Raw genomic sequence first — 23,830 nt, 5'->3', positions numbered from 1 at the left:
TTTTGCTAGATCTACTTGATTTTTTTATGTTTTTAACAAGATTGGGAGGGGGAGAGAAGGATACAGACACTTATATAAGTGCTACTGATAATTCTCATCTAAATTCTTTCTGGTCTCTTTACCCTTGAAAACATTTTTTTATTTTTCTTTTTAATTCAGTGGCAGTTTCTTTAGGAGCCTGTGGTAAGCGAGCTCATGGTACACCTCTTCAAAGTCCAGGTAGATGAGATTGAGCAGGTATCTCTTCCCCCCTTGCTCAGGATTCCTAATGCCTTCTACACAATTACTCCTCTCCACAAGTTTATCTAAGTATCCAGGAATCATTCTTTACTAGTTTTCTACTAATTTGCCTGTTACAGATAGCAAGATTACTAGATTTTAATTCCCCTAGGTCTCCCATACAGCCCTTTCAAAAATTACTGTCACAACTAACAACTTTGAGGCCTGAAATGCAAGAGATTTTTAAACTTTTAGCTACCCACCCTAGTTACTTGTTGAGAGATTTCATCCTTGAGCTGAACTTTTATAGGTCCTGGGTAAATACAGATCTGCTTCTGGCAATTTGCTGTACTTCAGTTTATCTGTTTGTTCCACAACTTCCACTAACACTTCACTGAGACAAGTAGTCTGATGAATGTGCTCTCAAAAGAATTCCGGCACACAAACCTCTTGAAGCTCATATGCATTGAGCATAAAGACCTCATTTGGTTTTCTTCTAGATGTTTACCTTCTCTGAAAGCTCCTTTCATGTGGTGGTATCTATTGGCTCAATTTATCATCTTAGTAGGCTCACTCCTCCTGATGTCTTTGAAATAAGGTTTTGACATTGGAATTGGGTTTGGTTTCTGCCTTTTGGTAGCTATTCCTTCAATTTTCTTGCTTGTTTTAGCTTTTATACATAACTAGCAAATATTTCCATTGTGCTCGAGCTTTCTGAAAAATACATTTTTGTTTTTAACCACTCCCAAATGCTTTGCTACTGAGGACTAGTAATCTCATTTACTTTATTTTTTATTTTTTATTTTTTATTTTTTTAACTGCAAAAGTGCAGTCTATAATATTCTGTAAAGGAGCAGTAGCTAGTATTACTTCTTTTTCACCACTCACCTCACAAAGTTTGCTTCAGGATAAATAACACTTGATCTTGCTAGTTTTCTATTCTGACAGATTTTGCTTTCCTAGGCTGAAATGCTGCTTTCATCAAAATGAACTGCAAAATTCCTATTGATTTGCAAGCAAAATATAAGGTACATTTATTTTACTATACAGCTCATTTTTAAAGGTAGAGATAATGCTATCCAATTATTCAGGCAGAGAAACCTGAACACCAAGTGTAAGTGGTTTGCCCCAAAATTTTGCAGTCAATGGTCAAACAACGATTAAGGCATTTTGATTCCCTTTCTAAATCCATCTGAACATACCTTGTACTGCTGCAGCCTCCATTCCAGTACTGTGTGCAGGTTTAGGCACCACAATATAGGAAGGACATAAAACTATTAGAAGGTGTCCAAAGGAGGGCTATGGAGAAGGTGAAGGATCTGGAGGGCAAGATGTATGAGGACTGGCTGAGGTCCCTGGGTTTGTTCAGCCCAGAGCAGAGCAGGCTGAGGGGAGGCCTCATGGCGGCCTGCAGCTCCCTCACGAGGGGAGCGGAGGGGCAGGCGCTGAGCTCTGCTCTCTGGGGACAGCGACAGGACCCGAGGGAACGGCATGGAGCTGGGACAGGGGAGGGTCAGGCTGGGTGTTAGGGAAAGGTTCTGCACCCAGAGGGTGGTCGGGCACTGGGACAGGCTCCCCAGGGCAGTGGTCATGGCACTGAGCTCCTGGAGTTCAAGAAGTGTTTGGACAATGCTCTCAGACAGTCTGATTTTTGGGTGGTCCTGTGTGGAGACAGGAGCTGGACTTGGTGATCTTTGTGGGTCTCTTCCAACTCAGGATATTCTGTGATTCTATGTTGTTCCTGTGTAAGAAGTTTGGGATGTTAAGATTCCAGATTTTACCTGCCACTTTGAGCAAGTTATTTGTTTCAGTGGCTGGATTTACACCCCAGTGACAAAAAATGGCACAATGAAAGCAACACTTTATGCATAATCTAGCTATGTCTAGTCTAAGAAACACTTTTCTCATACAGTTTTCTGCTGTATTTCTTCATGAACCACCTCAAAAATACAGATAAAAATCTAAATTCTGAATTCCAAAGTTTCCCTTTTTCATCAATACTGCCCTCATTTTTCCTGTATCACAATGCTACACTCACAAAGCAGTAACAAAGATGTAGAGAAGTTAGCTGTAAAGGTGGAGTCTGAAGGGTAAACAGGCAGAATAATATACATGTTATGACAAGAAGGATACTATAAAAAAAAAGTTATTTTCTTTCAGTTTCCTTGTAGCCAAATAACAAAACACAATGAAACTGAAAAGAAAGTAAGAGCTGGATGCATTAGCCAAGAAATCATGCAATAGTTCTTACATTTCTTTATAGAAGAAATTGTGAGAAACACTCCGTAGCCAATAACTTAGGCTCAGGCGAGGATCTCAGTGAAGTAGTAATTTATTCGCAATTGCAATGGCGGGAGCCCCACAAGCAGGAGAGCGCGCCTACTAGTTCCAAAACACAGTTTATATACTTTTTGATGACAGGACCCTCCCCTGTTTCCCCACTGGAGTGGGTAATCCAGGTTCACAATCAGATATCTGATGCTTCACAGACAATGCCTGGCCTTCAGTTGCCAGCCTGTTTTTGAGGTGGTAATGTTTTCTCCCCTTATCTGGCTTGACTTAACATAGTGATTTTCACCTGATTGCTCTAAGGAGTCTGGTTGTCTGCATTTACGAGGTCACCTGCTGAGCTTTCTTATCACTGTAAGCATATCTCAATATCACATTCCTTCCTTCTAAACAATGTAACACTGCAAAAACAACATTTCTATTCCCACAATTCCCCCCTTTTCTCTTTTTATAATTTGTTGATTTTTGCAAAATTTTTCTCTAAGGTGTAATTTGGTAGATGTCTTCCTCTTCTTCACTTTCTTTGCTTTCCATTTCCTCTAATATCATCATCTTATCTGAGTAGGGTGGTGGATCCATGGTCATTTGTTTCAAAAGTGCAGTTTCAATTAACCGCTGGACAAGTCCCCTTGCACAGGGGATAATGCAACAACCAATGGCTGTCAAAACTCCTGCTACTACAATCAAGGATGTAAATATGGACACTACCATCCCTTTCCATTTACCAAACCAAGATTCCAACCATCCTGTGATGGAAGTGTCTGATCCTGAGTTTTCTGCCAATTCATTGGCAAGGGTGGTAAGCCCTTGCAATGCTCTAGTTACTGTGCCATCCGGGGCAGTATTGTTAGGGATAAAAGTACAACAATGGTTGCCCAGCATCACGCACACACTACCTTTCTCCGCAAGAATCATATCTAATGCTATTCTGTTTTCCCAAGCCATTTTGCTGGTGGCATCTAGTTGTTCAGCGATTCCTCTTATCGCATCTTTTGTGTAGTTTATGAGTCTCTGGTGATTATAATAGATATAATTAATCCAATCCACATTTTTATTAATTGTTACCCACCAGAACAGTGACTCAAACCCTGCAGCAATTTGATTCCTGGCTTTATGTTCATCAGGAACTCCTCTAGGCACCCCTATAGAATCTATGTATACTCTATCATCAAATGATATTCCTAAGCCTCTTTTACTTCTTCTGGGTATTTGTGATGTTTCTCTTTCAAATGCCAGGGTGAAGGGTATAGCTAATTGAACAAGTGCACAAGTGCCTCCCCAGTTAGATGGTAGGGTGGACCGTAAGATCTTCCTTCCACAGTACCACCAGAGATCTGCCCTGGGGGTCTCAAGTCTTGAGCAGTTTCCCATCAAGTCCTTGGTAGCATTCAAGGCCCTCGTGCACAAGGCAAATTCTCCCAGGTGACGGGTAGCACTCACACCCTGCCGTGAGAGGCAAGCTGTATGGTTACCTATAGCTGTAGAGAATACAGGGGGAACCCTGATATTGCTATCACGCAAGGAAGGGAACAGCAAAGAGAGAGACTTACAGGCCTCATTTCCCCTGGCAGTCTTTTCTTGGTACAATGCAATCATACATCGCATAACCTGGGAATCCTTGGTCCACCTCAATGGGCAGGGCACTATCTGGGCAGTCGGTCATCCCGAGGCACAAGCATAGCAATTGCTATGGCTGAGACTCTGGACAGTATATTTGACCCATTCTATCCAGGCATTCACATCCCCATACCCTGTTTCAATCTCAAATGTTTGAACTGCCGCATTTCAAAGAGGGCCTCCTGTTTTCTCTCCTGTTTTCTCCTTCAGTTTCTCCCTTTCTCTGATGGAAACAGAGGATTGTTTCCATACAGCTATTCTCAATCTGGCTGTTGGGTCTCTCCCAGTTATTTGTTCTCTCTGCTCAATTGTCGTTGGGCATTTAAATCTCCACAAGCTAACACCTCACAAGCATCAAACATGACAGATTGTGGTACATAACCCTCTGTCACATTCACTCATATTTTTATGGGGTATCCCGTCTTACTATTATCTGGTCATACCTTTTCCAAGTTGCCAATTGACCAAGGCTTTCTCTGAGGCCTACAATCACTAAAAACAAAATTAACAATTGATTTTTCCCTGTCGTTATTTTTAAACCTTAGGTTTCCAAATAGTTATCAATACAAAGAATAAGATGTACACTACTGCTATAACAAACCCCCTTTGGGAGCACTTCAATTCACTATAGGTCTGTCCTTTCTCTCAATCACAAGTCACACTCATTAGCTACCTGTGAAAATAAAAAGTTAGTTTACAATTGTAAGCTTTTATCCAGCTCAGAGTCCAGTATGAGATTTTTTTCTCTTCAATTTCAGCTTCCAACAAGTCTTCTGTAGGAACAGCTTCCCAGGTACTAGGGTCAACGGATGCCTTCACTCGAGTATAGTGAGTCCAACCTTTTTCCGCAGTTCCTTTGGCTGTTTCAGTGGTTAGTAGTACTTGGAAGTGTCCTTCCCATTCAAGCCAGAGTTGATCTTTTCCAGGTCTGAATCAGGACCCAGTTTCCCACGGGTCCTGAGATGACAAAGAAGAGGACAACCCCAGAACACAGTTCTTAAGAAAACTCTCTTGTTTCGAATTGTGGTATCTCATCCCTTCTGCCAGATAGGGTAATCCGAACAGCATCTCATACGGTGAAATTCCTGTATCGTTTCTTGGTGCTGTTTGAACCTGTAGGAGTGCTAAAGGTAAGCATTTTACCCAAGGAAGTTGGGTTTCTAACACTAATTTAGTTAATTGCTTCTTTAATGTCTGGTTCATTCACTTTACCTTCCCAGAAGAGGAGGGGTGCCAGGGGGTGTAAAAATCCCACTCAATCTCTAAGGCCTGCATTAACCCTTGCAGTACTTGTGAAGTGAAATGACTTCCTTGATCTGAATCAATGTTTTCAGCTATCTCATATCTAGGGACTATTTGCTCCAGTGATACCTTAGTCACCGTGTTTGCAGTGGCAGATACGGAGGGGAAAGCTTACACCCAGTCACGTGGTCAATTAGGACAAACAAGTACTTAAGTCTTCCTGCTTTAGGTAACTCAGTAAAGTCTACCTGTATACTTTGGAAAGGTCGAATCCCTGGCTCCCGTCCCCCTCTAGGTGAGTTACGGATGACCTTTTTATTTGCCTTTTGACATATGGTACATCCTCTGCATATTTGCTTCACTAAAGTGTATATTCCTACGCAGACATACTTTCTTAGCACAACATCAAACATTGCTTGCACCTCCCAATGACTCTCTTGGTGTAAAACATCATATTTGCCTCATTGGTGCTTTATTCAGCATTTCTCTCCCATCAGGGAGTATCCATTTTCCCTCAGACTTCGTGGCTCCTGATTCCTTAAAAAAAATCTCTCTCTTAAAACATTTTAGTTCTTTCTTATTTTTCAACAATTCCCTGAGTCCTCTCTGGATTTATTCTCCATTTTCCCTCAGACATTAGATGCCTTAAATACCTGACTTCTCTTTCTACATATTGTAATTTATTTTTCAATACTCCCAAGCCCTGCTTTCCCAGAAAGTTGAATAGCTTGTTAGTAGCTTCCTTCACAACTGTTTTCTCCTGTCCTGACAATAAAAGATCATCCACATATTTGTAACAGTAATTCCTCCTTTGGAGGTTATAATTGCTCCAAAATCTGTTCTAGAACTTTGCCCAAATAAATCAGTGGCCCTGTAAACCCCTGAGGTAAAACTGTCCATATGTATTGTTGCTTCCGCCCCCATTTCAGGGTCTTTCCAGTCAGAGGTGAATATATCTTTGCTCTCAGGGCCTGAGAGCACTCCATTAATAACACTGTTATTCCAGTCTAACGATTTACTATTTGAATGCCCAATTTCATCATCAAATCCCTTCCCAACAAGTTAGTCCCTGCCTTGGGTACATACAATAATTGCCCAGTGATCATTTTATCCCCTAGTCTCAGCTTGGTATCCCTCAAAGGTGGCACTGTTATCCCAGTCCCTTCTACCCCCATCACTTTTAGGGTTTCATTAGTTAATTTAATCCCTGATACTTTACAGGCCAGTAATGACCTAGCTGCCCCAGTGTATTGGGTTTGATGGCAAGGGATGACTGCAGTGGCAGCCCCCACGAGGAGAATCCAGAAACCGCCCCGTGGCAGATAAGGGACAATTTCATCCGGCCCCAAAGGGGCCCACCGCTGCCCAGAGACAAGCCATGAGCAACACAGTCCGTGCCTCTGTGAGAGCACATCCACGAAAACAAACAAACGAACAAACAAAAAGCTGCTGCTCAACAACAGCTGGGAGAGCGAGGAGTGAGAAACCTCCCCGCAGACACCAAAGTCAGCGCAGAAGGAGGGGGAGGAGGCGCTCCAGGCGCCGGAGCTGAAGCCCCCTGCGGCCTGTGGACAGGCCCCTGGTGGAGCAGGCTGCCCCCCCCCGTCCTCCCCCTTCTCGATACTTGGGAAACTGACCAAACACCACAGCAAATATACCAAAACTTCTAGACTGTTACTTAGACAATGCCTACATCCTCTTTCACTGTTCATCCAGCTTTCCCAACTCATTCAGAAAACAGCTCTGTCAAACATTACATACCACACCTTTAACACCTTCAATAACCCTTTTTAACACCTCTTTTTATCTTTCTCCAGCCTGTACTTTCACCAAAGTCTCAGTCATTAGCCAACTTAATTCCATACCTTTCTCCCTCCAGGATGCTGAAACAACATATCAGTATAACATATTTCATCCCATTTTCCTTCTCTCCTCCTTCTTCCACTCCAGATATTCCTACCTGAAGTGGCCAGCCTGGCCACACTTAAAACATCCCATCAAAGCCTGTCCCTGCTAAGATTCAGGCCGCAACACGGGTAGCTTTCCTTGCCTGCCATTCCTTCATCTCTCTTCCTCTCTTTTCCATCCTGGCCCTGACTCCCCGTGAAGATTTTCTTGCTCTTTCTCCAACCCTCTGCCTGACTACCTGCTACACTGTCGATACCATTAGTTTCACTCTCTGCTTTTCCTTCTCATCTCCCCTCCTGACACACACCTTCAGGGCCTCCCGCAGGAGGGCCCCCCAGTGACAGTTCACTACATCCCCCCACCTTCTGGAGCATTTTCTGTGTATCTTGCCAGGCTTTAATCACAAAATGAACTTTCAAGAGCCCTTGGGATACCGGGTCCTCAGGATTCATCCCCAAGTACTTTCTCATTCTGACCCCAAGTCTCTCATATGATTTCTGTGTTGCACACTATTATTATTCCAGCCTGGATCAGCAAGTGGTTATTTCTGCCCTGCCGGTATTACCCCTGGTCCTGGAGGATGAGCTCTTTCCCATTTTTGTATAGCAGCTCTCCTCCTGATCATTCCCATTTCTTTCCCTGTAAACAACATATTTATATACATAATTCCCCCCCCCCCCCCCCAAGAGTATAAGTTAGGTCCTAGGAACTGGTCTAATAGTTCAGCTAGCCTGTTGGGGTCCTCAATTAAAGACTTCATCTCCTTAAAACTCCTAACCTCTCTGCTGGTAAGGAGGGGGGAAGTTCACTTAAGAGGATACACAGTGTTAGTACTGTTAGTATCAGGGAAGGCAAAATTCTCAGTACCTCTTCTACCTTGTTCTAATTGTTGCCAGAACCTAGAGTACGCTCTTCTCTAGGGACAGTGTTAATTGCAGTCCCTGTCTCCCTTCCTGGAGCGACTGCTGCTGCCACCGGTGCAATATTAGGATTATAGGGAGCATAATTTGGCTCCTCCTCTGAAAAAAAAGGAATTTTATTGTTTACACATAAATTTAAAGCCTGAATTTTCATCAGGCCCGTATTTTGGCCAAAATACTGCTGTTTCCTTAATTGGTTCTTTTGTCCAGACTAATACAAAATATTTAACCATTTTTTTTTTCTTTTATCATCTCCTCTAAGTTTGAGATTATTTTTCCAATTTCTTATAATTTTTCAGGAAGAACTTTTGGTAGGCACTCCCCCAGGGATATTTCCCTGCCCCTGGAACTCATATTTCCCATTTTTCCTATTCTGGAAAATGGGGGTGTACTGCCAAGCACTTCCCCGTGCAAGGGCTACCGCACACCTACGAGTTTACCAGATTCCCTGGTGTACTTCCGAGCACTTCCCCGTGCAAGGGTTACCGCACACCAAATTTCCCTGGTGTACTGCCAAGCACTTCCCTGTGCAAGGGCTTACCATGCAGCAAATTTCCCGAGACTCTTCCTTTCTCTCCCTTATCTCACGCTTCGTCCGTCTCCGGCCGCGCCCCTCGCGGAGTTGCGGAACCGCGGATCCGGACTCCACACTCGCTTCGTACAAAAGTACGTCTCAATCACACATCACGCAGAGTCTCACCCGACCCCCAAGGCAATACTTAATATTTCTTACCTTGGTCTGTGCACAGAGTTACCGGATCAATTCTTAAAACCCGGAGTGCCTACCTTCTTCCCTTCCCCAATACTTCACGGACCCTGCCTCTGTAATCAGTCTCGGGCCCTCTGTCAGCTCTCCGCAGAGCCGCCACCGTCGATGCACAGGACCGCTGAAATCAGCGGGGCATGCCTTCCTGCTGCTGCGGCGGTGGGGCTCCCCGGTAGGTGACTGGATCCCGGACGAGCCCCCAAATTGTGAGAAACACTCCGTAGCCAATAACTTAGGCTCAGGCGAGGATCTCAGTGAAGTAGTAATTTATTCGCGATTGCAATGGCGGGAGCCCCACAAGCAGGAGAGCGCGCCTACTAGTTCCAAAACACAGTTTATATACTTTTTGATGACAGGACCCTCCCCTGTTTCCCCACTGGAGTGGGTAATCCAGGTTCACAATCTATCCGATGCTTCACAGACAATGCCTGGCCTTCAGTTGCCGGCCTGTTTTTGAGGTGGTAATGTTTTCTCCCCTTATCTGGCTTGACTTAACATAGTGATTTTCACCTGATTGCTCTAAGAAGTCTGGTTGTCTGCATTTACGAGGTCACCTGCTGAGCTTTCTTATCACTGTAAGCATATCTCAATATCACATTCCTTCCTTCTAAACAATGTAACACTGCAAAAACAACATTTCTATTCCCACAAAATCCATCTGAAGTCTTCGCTCAGCAGTGCTCAGGTTTTCTATGAACGTTATTTAAAAGCTATACATAGAACAACTTTGATTTATGCCCAGTGTGAATGTAGTTTCCATGATGAAATCATGGTTTTCAGAGATCCTTAAGGACTTCTGAAATATGTTTCATATCAAATTTACAACTGTGATTGGAACCATTTGTTCTACATCTACAATTTTTTGTTATTTCCTATAGCATCCAATAACAGATTCTGATCTGGTTCATAAGGGCATTCAAGTTTTTCTGGAAGAGCCATGTTCCCTGTGACACCTACAAAAAAGCATCCAATGAGTTACTTAGACTTTCTGCAGTTCAGCTGCTTGGTAATTTCGATAGAAAGATCAAACAGTAAGAGAGAAGCCCGTAATGCATTTAAGATTTTCCTAAAAAAAAAAAAAAAAAAAAAAAAAAAAAGCCACCCTTAAAAAGCCACCCTTAAAATTCAAAAGAATTCCACCTTTCAAAATATATTGTTTGGACTGAGGATGTCCTCTACTTGACCTCTGTCCCAAGCTGGTTTTGTTGTTTCTTTTCAAATATCACTCAGGTCATTGTGTGTTCCTGATGTTGCTAACATTCATTATTGAAACTAAGTGTTTTCTATTGAAAACCACGCTTCCTGTCCCTACAGGCTTTCTCCTTAGTAAGGAGAAGAGGCTTAACAAGGTTTTCTTGTAAGCTAATTCCAGTAATAAATGCATGAATTGGGAACAAGAAAGAAATGATGAGAGACTGCTGATTGCCTGTTTTCAGGGTCTTCCTTTCAAAACAGCATGTTCTCTTTAGAGTCCTCAAATGCTTTGGCCACATGAAAGGCTAATGTGTTTTGGACTTCAGAGACAAAGACTTAAACTCTCAAGCAGATAACGACGTCTGTTCCGGTTCTGTAGGCAGTAACAGAACCACAACGTTATTTCAGGTTATGGATGTAAGCAACGGTTGAAACAAGGGAAAATGTCCTTTTATATCTTTTATATGCAGAAGGGTGACAGTGGCACAGACCTGTCCACTCAGACTCAGGCTGGAAAACAAAATGAAACATTCAGCTGTTACTTGTGATAAAGGCATGAAGGAAACAAGCGGTGGTTAATATTCTACTGCATGGGCAAAAAATATATGAAAATTCTGCAGGAAAAAAAAAAAAAAAAAAAAAAAAAAGAAAAACCTACAGAATTCAGGTGCCAACCTGTGAGAGTTAATAACACTTTTGAATACAGTATTCTTCACCGTGTTTTCAAGTGGAAGGGAAGCAGGAAAGCTACTGTATATGCTAAACACAATGTTCTCTCTCATCACCTTGAGGCGTAGAAAAGTATAGAAACACACAAAGCAGGGCAAGGCCACATTTTGTGTTCTGCAGCAGGAATTTTATCACCATAGAAGATGCAACTGCTTCTGAATGTGTAGTATGGATCATATATGACTACAACCACCTCCACAGATTCCTTCCAACCTCAGCCATTCCACAATTTTGAGAAAATAGGATAATCTCTGCATCTTTGTCTGATTCCTTGTTACAACATACTTCTCAACATTACTTGGCAGTAAAAAAGTGTTAAATTTTCTTGGGGATGGGGAGGGGGTGAGTTTATTTCCAAATCTCAACTCTTTAAATATGGAGAACAGGAAAATTATATGGACTAAAGTTTTGTGGTTCGTGTTGTACCCCAGAGATAATTTTAATTTATTTTAATGAAAACTAAGGCATCTGACAGGGTACAAACTTGTTCTCTTCCAAAGGAAGCAAAACAGATCTTGCATATCTCATCCAAAGGTCAAAGCCACAGCAATGATTCAAGGTATCCAAAAAGGATTCCAAAGCCCTGCTCAGGATAAAATATTGAAGAGCTAAAACAGTGAGACATATGCAGAAGATCAGCAAGCTTAAGCAGAGATTTGAAGCCAAAATAGATATTCTGTGAACTTCAAGTGTTGCAAGATTTGTTCTTCCCCACTGTTTTAACACTGACACAATATTTATAAAAAAAAAAAAAAAAAAAAAAGTGAAAAGTTCATTTTTTAGTGTGCCATCTAGAGGTAAGTCAAAGGCAGTAACTAAAAAGAGATGAGCAGCAATTCCAGTAAGTGGATAGTCGGATTACTGAGGTCACTTTTTGTTTAAAACCACAGTTTTTCAAGATGGAGAATGCAAGAGATACAGATAAGGGTGGATGTAACAGATATATCTTCATCTTCGACATCAAAATTGTGGTCATAGATGAGCACTTTGCAAGTTTTACTGCCTTTAGCTTTTTATCCCTACAATAAACTGATTTGTTCTTGAATTAGGTGCATGACTTTTACTGATCTGAGAAAATTACCCCAAAGAAGGGTTTGTATGGCTACAAAAAAACCATAAAGAAACAGAAAATCATGTTGTATTCTCAGAGGTTAACCTCAAATTAATTATTTAGATACACTTTCCCCATGTAATTTTAAGATTACACCCTAAAACAAGTACAAATATTTTATCTGCTGAGATGCTTTCTGCTATATATATATACACACTTTTCTGACCATGACAGAAAATTCTTGCCCTACTGATATCCACAGTGCTTCCAGTAAGGCAAAAAGTAGCAAGAGGATAGGAACGTGGCTTTAGGTAATACAGAAAATGTTATGTACTTCTCATACAGATTTACCACAACAAGGAAAACAAGCTTCTTGTCTTCTATCATCTTTTTCGAGACTTTTCAGTGTTTCAACATTATTGTGCTCTATTGATTGACTGCTTTCCAAACAGACTGCAAAGGCAGCCAGCATTGCTTCCTACTTATTTCCAAACAATACTTGTGGTTTTATAGACATCACATTTTGAGGAAACATTTGCACAAACCCGTGCAACTAACCCTGTTCTAAAGTAGCCCCAAATGAACTCAAAAAGCCGCATACACTGATCTTTTCTACACAAGAAGTGGCAGAAATTGCTCTTACAAAAGAATGCTCATTAGAAAAGCCAGACCTTAACAGTTCTAGGGAAGGGCTACCTCGGCTGTCTGTTCCTCACCTAGCTAGCCCTTTCCTTTTAACTGGACTTACAGACCACTTTAACCCACTCTCCCAGAAACTTCATTTACTCTGCTTCAGGCAGCGTTACTGCAGTGCGTTTTAGACTGAGCAGTGCCTGCAGCACTGCCCTTTTCCTTTACTCTTTGCTGGAAGATTCTCCAGGGCTCCTGTAGTTCCTGTAGCTGAGGGTAGGGAGATGCTCAAATGCTTCCCTCAAACCCCATGCTCAGCGGAACTGTTGAAGGGCTCCACCAATGCTGGCACTGAGTATATCTGCCTAAAAGTTGACATTTCTCTAGGTGTTTACCAGCAAAGAACTAAAGCTTTTGAGTACCTTGTTTTCAGATTTGATATACAAGTTCTTCTTGTCAAAAAAATCACATTATTTCTTTCTCTTGAATAAAAAAAACACTTCATATACTCTATTTTTCTGGTTAAATTAAACACTCGCTTGCATAGGGCTAAATGTAAGTTATAGTTAAACATATAAACTCAGGAACATTTTGTTCTTCCTGATAATGCAAGATTGCCACTGTACTCAAAATGAGAGTTAGTGACAATGTCAATCAGTATATTATTTCCCTAGTTAAGGTAATTGTTATGCCAGTTGATTCTGCCAGCACCACACCAGATTTTTGACATCTTACATATGCTTTCTTTGTTCTACTCCAAAGATACACACTTCTGATTGAATAATTTTAGTGAGGGTACAATTTCTGTAGTTATTCCCTGAAGAAAAGAGAAGTCATGGCACCACTGAGTTACTGTCTTACTCATATCTAGGCTCTTTGACATACTTTGAATTGCAGCTATGGGTCCCAGGACAGTCATAAATTCATATAGTGTTGTTAGCAGTGCAGACGTTTTAAACCCTGAATTCTTTTAGAACTGGAAGAAATTATCTGGGGGCTACTGCTTATTTGTTATTTTGTCCCTATGTTCATTGCCTCTTCTCCAGCACTTCAGTTTAGAGAGATTCTGTGGTGATTCTTCCTAGGGAAGTATTCCATAGTTCTACTAACAATATGGAGAGGAAATTTATTTATTTATTGTTGTAATCTTACATTTTACAAGTTTTGCATTATCCTGAATAAAAGGTAGCAACAAGTTTTAAAAGACAACCACACTAGCTGGGTCATGAATAAACATCTGTACAACATTCATAGAGCATCTTACTATTTACCAAAGACAAAAGAGCTTGAAGAATAGTGATTTTTATTCAGTGTTCCATGTGTCTAGAAAAAAAGTTGAATTTAGGAAATTGAAACTGATACATAGGCACAGCAGATATACAGTATTGTAGTAAAATGGTTTGCCTAAGCTCAATATTAACATCTCATTAAGTTTTCAAAAGTCTTGTTTTAGTTCATGGGCAACAATTTAACAAATCATCAAGATACAATGTAACCAGCTTGACAGATTTTTATCGTTAAGGAAAACCTGTGGATTGCTGAAGTTAATACTGCAATTTTGCTCATTTATGAAAGCTATTCTGACTATAGGTTATTTGAGATTAAAAGAAAAACTCACAACAGGTGCTTCAACAGAACTCTGACCTTGTTTGGGGCCTTCACATTACATAGAGGAGTTTGTTTTGTTACTTTTATCTGTGTCAATGTTACCTACTACTTTTATTTATACTCTGTTGTGTGCATACAGTTCTTCACATATGGAAATAGCTTGGAATACCTAACTAAATATTACTGCAATTATTTTCAATGGGCAATAAGGTTCTCTGTATTTACAGAGGTAATCTTTCAATATAAGATGGTCTATAATTACTTAGCATGCAAGAATAACTTTTGTGATATGCAGCATCTAACACTAAATAATCTCTTGAAAATTTAACTTCCTAAAACCCCAAATTGTTCTGGACTTTCTGCATTAATTAAAAATGCAAGGAAAATGACAATGCCCAGAGAGACTTCACAGTAGGTCTGTCTGAGTGCAGAACTGAGGCTTAGTGAACTCATCTGAAAGCAAAATTTGAAATTTTGGCTCTATGAAATACAATGGCAAAATATTCTAACATAAATAAGGTCAGCATTCCACTGACATTGAAAAGATGACTGGTAGCATTTACCAATACTCAGAAATAGCAAAAGTATTTTGAAAAGCCTGCTATATTTACAAAATAAGCATCTGCTGTTTTTTGTTGTTGTTGTTGTTTGTTTTTAAATGAAGCTCCTATTTTTAGCCACAAAACATATTTAAGTATTTCAGTAGTTTTGCTGCACTGTTGCAAAATGCCTCAACTACTGAATGCTAGTAGAAAGAATGCTGTTTTAGGGAAAAAAATATCACAAAGTGCCATCAACTTCTGCTGAAGTAGAAAACACCAGTAAGGATGCTCCCTTCAATAGGAGATATCACTGAGTCTACACTGCACATGTGAAGTGAGGAGTTTTTCCACTGTTTTACAGAATGGAAAGGAAAGTTTTTCACCTTACCCATATCATCAATCAATTTCTTTTGGTGGTTTAGTAACCAGTCATTATCACAAGACTTCTCTGCAAGCCTCTGCTTCCATTTTGTTTCAAATATCTTAATATTAATAACTATCTAACCTAAAACACTTTTCAATACAAGTGACATATCAGCACTGCTGTATATAAAAAGCTCTGACATAATTACCAGGAGTACAGCATATCTCTCCAGATGTATAGTTGCATATCCTTTTTTTCAAAGCAGACTTTGTCAAATCAGATTAAATACAATTCTGTACCTTTATATTTAAATTGAGGTTTCCACCCTTAAATACCTCCATACTTCCTTACTTTAAAAGAGTTTGTCTTCAGAAAACATTCATCCTGGAATAGCCAATATCCTTTGGTTAGGGCTGTCAGGAAATGAAGCCCACGTCCCTTTGAACTGTGGCTGTCTTCAGTCATCAGCTGTTTTTCTGTGGACCTCCACCTCATTCTTTGCCCAGAATGGACAAAGTTATAGGATGATCCCGGGCTATGGAGTAAAGGAAGGGCTTGGCTTTAGGACCCACTGTTCATTAGTGCAAAGTAGCTGGAAATTACCTGCAAACAAGATAGTGGCATGCAGGAAGAGAGATACTTCTCTCTCAGATAAGACTTGAACAGCAAGGTCTATCCCTGCATTCATAAGCAGGAATTTTGTTATTGCAGGAAATGTGTTATTCCTCCTAACATATTTTTCAGTAGTCAGTAATTATGTATTTTTCTTTTTAGGGATGGTTGATCTGAGATCTCTGGTTCTAACACACAAGAGCTATAACTTTGAAGAGAAGCTGAAATTTATCTGTGCAGTTTTTTTCAATGGAGGTTACAGCCCCTGCTATAATCACCATTAAGTCTATACACACCACAGATAGATCACAAGTTAGGAGCTGGGTAACCTGTGCTGAAGATACAATGTTCCTTGTGAGAGACTGAAGCTATCATTTGTTAGAAACTTGTTTTAGGCTTCTCCCTCCTTTTGAGAGGAAAGGCTAGATGTTTGTAACAAGAAAACCTCCAAAACTTCTTGGCCATCTTTATCTGCATGTTTCCCTCTTGTTTCCAACTCCAACGGAAAAAATAAAAATAAAGTACTATCTAGGGTCCAGGAACACATCCTCCTTTCCCACTTATATTATTTCCAGAAAAAGAGGATGCACATTTGTTACAGGCAGGACACAGTATGTTTACCATGAAAAATACAGATACAGAAAAATACAGAAAGTTCCATTTTTCTTTGAAGTGAATGCATCAGAGATGAAGGAGTCTCAGATTTCTTTTAGCAAAACAATATATTAGAGCAATGCAATCTCTAACTAGAGAGAACTGAGATTTGCTGCAAGCAACAGACAAGATACACAGACGTTCAAAAAACAACTATCTTCTGACTTTGAAAAACAGTCTCTCCTGCTGTCTTGCTTCATAGCCCACCAGTAGCTTCTTGAGCTGAAAAGGTTGTACACATACAGGAGAGACTTCTCTTTCACATCTGAGGAGCATCTAGGACTCCTTTCCCTTCATCACAGGAACACATGCTCCCCTCCAGAGTGCTCTGTGCCCCTTGTAGCTTCATGATCCCAACCCCTGGCACTGCTTCTCCTGGGATGTACACACCTGTCCCCAAGGAAGAATCCATATCTCTGACCTCCCAGAGGAATCCACAAGACACCATCCAGCAGCCAGGACCAAGGCTTCTCCACTGACAAGTCATGCTCTTCTGGCAAAACCCAGTCTCCAGCAGGTACCCAGCAAACAGTGGGCATCACATCAACCTGTCACAAGCCTATCTGAGAGCCACAGCCAAATCTCTGAAAAGCCCAACAGGCTACTTTTTCTTACCAGTAGATACTTACTGCACATCATGACTGCAAACTGTTCTTTCTGCACCTAGACCACAACTGGTTGCCCATCTCTTTCCTACCCTCCAGGGACTTTTTCTCCACCTTAAAGCAGGAGAAGGGAGAGGCCCTAGGAATAGCCATAATGTACTGGCATTCTGAGCAACAGTACACTGCCTTGTGAGCACAAAGACAATTTTTATTTTGATAAAGAACAAGCTCTCTCTATTTACAGTATTTACCAGCTATGCCCAGTGAGGTCCAGCTATCCCCAGTGAGTTCCATTATTTTGACTAGAGTAGATATGGATCATGCAGATGTTGCTGAAAGTGGAACCAGTGCCAGTTTTGGTCCATTTCTCCAGTGGTCAGCTGGGAAACTTCACTAGCATCAGTAGTCCTTGCATCAGGAAAATTTTAGGATACATTAACCCTCTAAGGACAAACAAACCAATCACTGAAGATCTTAAACAGTACTATTGAACAGTCTTATACTGTTGTAAGACAGAAATGGTCTCATATGAAAGTGAATGAGAGGATTTCCTCTAGCTTTATCAGTTTAATTTTAATTACCAGTTTGATTTTAAAATTAAACTATTCTTGGTGATATCTAATGTCTTTTGGTTTTAGAATAATGCAAAACTTACCACCCTCAAATTAGCATAGATGCAAAACCTCAACACTAATAAATTTTAAAAATTGTACAGCAAGGTTAGCCTCAAATAAGAGCCCTAAGAACCTATCACTGAGGAAGGGCAGAGAGGCAGCCTCTAGGAGTTTCCATAACATTAGAAAAAAGACCTAAAAAACTCAACTTATTATCAGTGGCTCCCCATACACGTGCATGGAGGCACCTGGATTGTTTTACAGGGCAGAAATAAAGCACACAGAACATGTGAATCTCCCTTCTTGCTGCAACATATGCTACTCTGTTAAAAAGGCTTTTACATGAAAATCTCTAGGACCCAGAATGTAATGATTCAACAGTCTTTAAGAAACCAACCTCATCTATCCTGAAATATATTTCTGGTTATTGTTCTCAATAGAGCAAGTGGAATCATTCTTCAAATGGAAAGTTTGAGCAAAATGCCAAATAAATAATCACCTTGCTTCCTGAAAATATAGAGTATTCATGTAGAATTGTGCAAATAACCTGGAAGCACATGACTAGGCAAACTTCAGGTTGTTTTTGTTGATGTTTAATTTAAACTTTAAAGCTTAGAAGTATTAAAGACAGTAAAGGAAATTCAACATTTTAACATGCCGTGAGCAGAATAAGCGAAATCTCAACTGCAGTTGGAAGTAATGTGAGCACCTTGGCCTAAGAAGTCAGTGTTGCATAAAAGGATAGAAAAAGCAATGGCAGGACATCCCCTTAAGGCTTTTCTCAAGTTTATTAACTATGAGATCTCTATTAGCTTGAAAATGTGAGCACTTGGAGTGAGCTCATTTTAGTAGTTTCACCTGCTAGTCCCTCATACTCTTTGTTTCTTGGCAAATAATCCACATTAAAGAAAATGTAACCAAATGAAGTCTCTGGTGTGCTCTTCCATCACAGCAAGTACACACAAATGTTTATAAATAAGCACTGTGACTTTATGAAATAAATATGATACAACACAATAGCCTATTTTCTGAAGTCTGCAAAGCTGCAGTCAGCTAACAGGAATGAAAAGATTCCCAAGAGCTGAAGTGTAAACTGAATGGCATCTCTCTACAGGGGGTGCTTCTTACTGTGGCAGGCTTAGGTAAGTACTTTCTCTAGCTAAAGAAAATCATTGCAGCTCATTGCACCAGTCTGGAAAGAACAACAACAAAAAAACTCTGCTGCCCAGTCAGGCTGTGAGCTAGGTAGGAAACATCACAATGAAGAACAAATGAAGACTTGGCTCCTTTCCCCAGTATTCAGAGTGCCATAAACGAGTCCACCTTTTGAAAATATGCCTAAATTTGTAATCTCCAGAGACTCCTACTGAAGATAAGACACTCCACCTCAAGCATTATGTAACATTAGGCAAAGTACTGGATTGTCTGCTGTCTTCCAGGGATGAGGTTTCTTAAAGATGTGAACTCCTAAAGCCATAGAAGATGATATATTAGGAGGAAAGACAAAGACTAATTTGGATTCCAAATTAATTGGAATTTGATTTTTCCAGAAGTAGTTCACCCAAGAAATTCAGACCGATGTCAGGCATGCTGTTCTGCTTGTTGTAAGGGTAGGTGAACAGGTTGCTGCACCTGTCCAGACACCAGGTACTTGCTGCAGCCATCCTACCAGAAGTTATCATTCAAATCAAGATGTTGTTTTAGCTGCCTGTGTAGTGTTCCTCAGTGTAAGTTTAGAAAACCTGTTACTGCAAACACATTACCCAGCTAGGCTCATTTTAATAGAGCTGTGTGAGGGAGGAAGAGCATACCCGTTACTGAAGAGCAGTTGTATTCATGATATTTAAACAGCAAACTCCAATGCCTTTGAAATACAGATAGGTGATGGGCCATTTCATCTGAATCATAGCATCTGATCTGCAAAAAAATCCTTTGAATTAATCAAAGATTTAAAACAAAACATAAGTACCTATCCTTTTAACATGACAGCAGGGTGCTCTCTCTGTTCCGTTAAGTGCATATAATTGCAGTCCAAGATCGCACAAGCTTCTACATCAATTTCTACTTTGTTTTTCAAAGCATTCTGAAAAGACAGAATGAATCAGAAAAGAACAAGAGGCATGTGGACTGGTCCTCAAAGTACTTTTTAACATTCACTGAGGACAGTTCAAAGGCAAATACTGCACAGTAAAAGCTTCCTCCCTTGTTTCTCTTTCTAGAGAATTATCTTGTGTTCTGACCCGACTCAGAGCGACGTCAACGAAAAATGAAGGCATTCTTGTAAGCTGAAACAAGAGTAGACTAACAGCTTAAAGTATTTTCTACACTGTTTGGAAACAATTTCAAAGAAAAACAAAAGAATCTTTGACCTTCAAGAGGAAAAGAAAAGTGTGGCAACTCCAGACTCCAACAAGAAGACATAAAAACAAGAGGAAAGGGTGTGAAAAAGTTAATGACAATAATTACAGTATTAACCTTTCCTTTAATGATGTTAACTCAAAGCATGAGCTCTCAGTGTTCATTCTCACCTTTAAGAATTTTCTCCTTTACTGATAAGAGAATTTACTGCTTCAACTGTTTTGTTAGAAATGGTTTGAGAAGAAACTTTTCTTAAATCCATCTACTTATTATTACCCTGGTTATGAAACTAAGTCCAGGTACCTGAATGTGTCTATACCACAGACAAAGCACTGACTGTGGAACAATAGAGAAATTCCTGACCTAACTCTGAATTAGCTATTTCTGATACCAACCTTACTACATACACACGGTACTTAGAAGGACTGATTTAGCCAAAATAATATGTCATACTTTAAACTTGTAGAAATCTTCAGTCATCTTAGAGCAAGAAAAATGTTTTTGCATTTTGAGCTTATCATTCAGGAACTGATTCAAAAGTTTGATTTTCTGCCAATAGCAGCAGAAAACAGCTGCCAAAAGACTGCAAAAATCTAAGGAAGTAATATAACCTGCTTACATCTCATTCTAATCTTTCAGAATAGTTTAAATTCTGGAATGTGGAACTTTATAGACCTCCTGACATTTGTCTCTAGTTTCAGTTATCCCAGGGAAATTATTCCTCCAGTGTACATTCAATTCGTTTAAGCAAGAACTTATTGCTGAATATATTCAGTCTAAATTATTTCTTGTAGCAGTGAGAGCTCCATGGTTCACATGGATCATAACAGGTCAAAATATTAAAAAAATGTTAATGTAGCAAATTCATTATACAGAGAAAAGATAATGGTTCACAAGGGCCTCCTGGAAATTTGGTAGAGATTTTAAATATCTGATTGAGAATATTTAGGAAAAAGATTTATCAAAGAGAATACACAGAACCTAGTTTTCATTAGTGGTTGTGTTACATACAGTGTGGTAAATCCCACAGAGGTTGCTGTATATTGCAAACAATACTTCCAAGGTAAGAATAAATGTATTGGCTTAAATTTGATCAGTAGTAAATCTTTTATGAAAGGCAAAATGAACACCTGAATACAAAATTAAACTCAATATCTTGCTGCAGTTGGTCTTATATTAGTTTGTTCTTATTATCCATGAAGACATGAGCCAGAAAAAAACAAAAAAAAACAAAAAAACCCACATTTGTCTTCTAAACATATTGCCATATTCATCCCAGTAATACTCTTTTACATTGAATTTCACTGAATATTGTTTGATTGTATTCAAATAATTTTCCTCCAGGTCTTTTTTTTTTTTTTTCCCCCCTCCTGAGTTATCATTTCAATTAATTTCACCAGGGGTTGTACGATGTGCTATGGGTACTGAATACTGTAGCACTAGCTCTTTAGTGTACAGGTATGCTTGCAGTCACATGCATCTTTAATCATACTTAAAGAATATAAATTACTGACACATATTTAGCTTATTGAACAGAGTGTTGAAATGAAACTGCCTTTCATTTATAAGACATCCATTGGGTCCGAAGTTAGGTCCAATGCCAGGTATGTGAGCAAGAGCTCCCCTTGCTTTTGCTTGTGAAAGACAAACACGTACAGACAGAATTTACTTCCCGCATTGCCTATCTTCACTTCAAAAAGTACTGAGAAGTAATAAGCACAAGAAAACTGACTAATTATAGAAATCCATAGCAGGCTTTGAAGATATTTATTTGTATCAGTGCAATGTAGTCCCGGTATTTTTCAATAATTTGTAATTTAAAAAGCACTAGAAAAAGCTATATCATAGAGCTACGCATTTTGTGTGAAGTTACTAAAGCGAGCCTGAAATTTTCCAGAAGTATTAGCCAGTTAGCTTGTGCTCTAACTGATAATGAGAGGTGAACTGTAGGGCGGAGAACATTTAGATTCCAGTGCTGAAGGAGAGAGCACAAAGCTGGTGGCATTATAATGCAGACTGAATGTCTATCTGGAGCCAGAATATAAATAGAGATAAGTATATCCCCAGGGAACAGATTCTTTGGGTAAAAGGGGAGGGGTGCAGGGGAAATGGGAGGGGAGAGGGGGCACATACAGACCTTTCCTACCTCATGGAAAACTTCACAAGCTTTTTAGCATTAATAAAACGTAGTTAGTTTGTTGCATGTGAGGTTCTAAAGCTATTCATCTCTTGGAGCCATGAATTCAAATGAGAAGTCTGTCCTTGAAGGTGTATTACTTTGACAGTTTAGTTACTTTAAAGCTTTTTCCCCCACCCTCACCAGAAGTTAATATTAAATTTTAGGAATTAAAGTTTCCTAATATCACCAGCTAGCAGTAAAGCTTGCTAAGGCAACCCATCAAGTATGCCTTAGACATCCTGTTATATTATTTGTAAATGCAGGTATAGCACAGTTAAAGATCTTATCTTCCCTAGAAAAGAAAGTATTAGATAGTGAGAAAAAACAAAACAAAACAGAAAAATAAAAATACACAAGTAAGTAAAAACATGAGCCATCACATTTACATGTGTACAAATCTGTCTAAAAAGGTTTGTTAAACACAAACAATATGTACCTTAGAGTATACTAATATAGGCATACAATTTACTGAATTAAGTTGTTTATATCACCTTCTATTTCACTCAAGAAAATGAAAAATGCATTGCTTTGTATAGGAGAATAATCCAATCTGCAGTGGCATAAACACCAAATGAAGTGTTGCACCCGGCTTCTATGAAAGAAATACTGCCATTGACTTTTTAATTATGGTAATAATGAATGTACTAAATTGCACCCTAAGACACTACAGCTTTCTTTGGCTGAGAAAGCATTTTCCTGTGAAGTTATTCTCAGAGCGTTATCTAACTAGGTATCCATGTATTTTTAAGCTTAAATGATTCCTCACACCAGCCTCATTAGCTCAAACAGTAAAGAACTTAGTCCAGTATTTAACCCCCATCACATCTTCCAGAGCCAGTGCTGTGCTGAAACTAAATGATATGAAGAAACTAGTGAACTAGCAGATTTTATTTACTAACATACTATACAAGAATGCATCCACTCTACAGAAAGCAAGAAGAAGGAAAAAAAAAAAAAAAAAAAAAAAAAAAAAATGCTCCTCTACCTTCTCTTCTCCCAGCCCTGATTAAATTGACCTTTGTCAGAAAGCAACACACCTGTGGCCTCTCAGCTCCCACTCTGGTTTTCATCTGATTTCCGTTTCCTAATTTCAGACACCTGTGTTGGTGTAAATTAGCACTTCATGGGAGCCCTCTGGCTTTCTGACACCTGTATGGTCTGACAGGTACTCCAGCAGAGAAAGAGGAGCAGTAGCGTTGCATTTTCCCCTTTATCTCTCTGTCTTCTGTAACTTCAAAATTGGTTTAAGCCAATATAAATGATGTGGCAAAAACACTGGGCTAGCATCGGGAATGTGTACCCTGACCTGAAGAAAGAAGAAGGGAACACTGGATCTGGATGACTGGAGGGATTGATAAAACGTATTTTACAACTCTACGGTGAAAACATCTGCTTGGCCCTCTCCTCCTGATTTCTGACAGGTAAATGCAGAGCAGCCTTGCAAGCAGAGTTACGACTTAAAGTTAGTAAAAGAACTATGATGTGTTTATTTTAAACAGCCTCCACTGAGGGAGTCTGTGCACTTCTGTGTTACTCCAAGATATTGCAAAGGCTCTATAAATGCAGGCCCTGACTGTTCCTTAAGCCTATTAGCAGCCCTTTGCTGTCCCCTCCCCAGTTCATCATTACCTCTGGGCCCAGTGTCCCCAAACCAGACACTGTGCACCCAAAATGTGGCACAGGAGGGACCTACCAATTCCTTCAGCCTGCAGGCACCTTTCTCATGCTG

This window comes from Cygnus atratus, chromosome Z, assembly GCF_013377495.2.
Source record: "Cygnus atratus isolate AKBS03 ecotype Queensland, Australia chromosome Z, CAtr_DNAZoo_HiC_assembly, whole genome shotgun sequence".
NCBI lineage: Eukaryota > Metazoa > Chordata > Aves > Anseriformes > Anatidae > Cygnus > Cygnus atratus.
Note: the sequence above shows the minus strand (reverse complement) of the source record.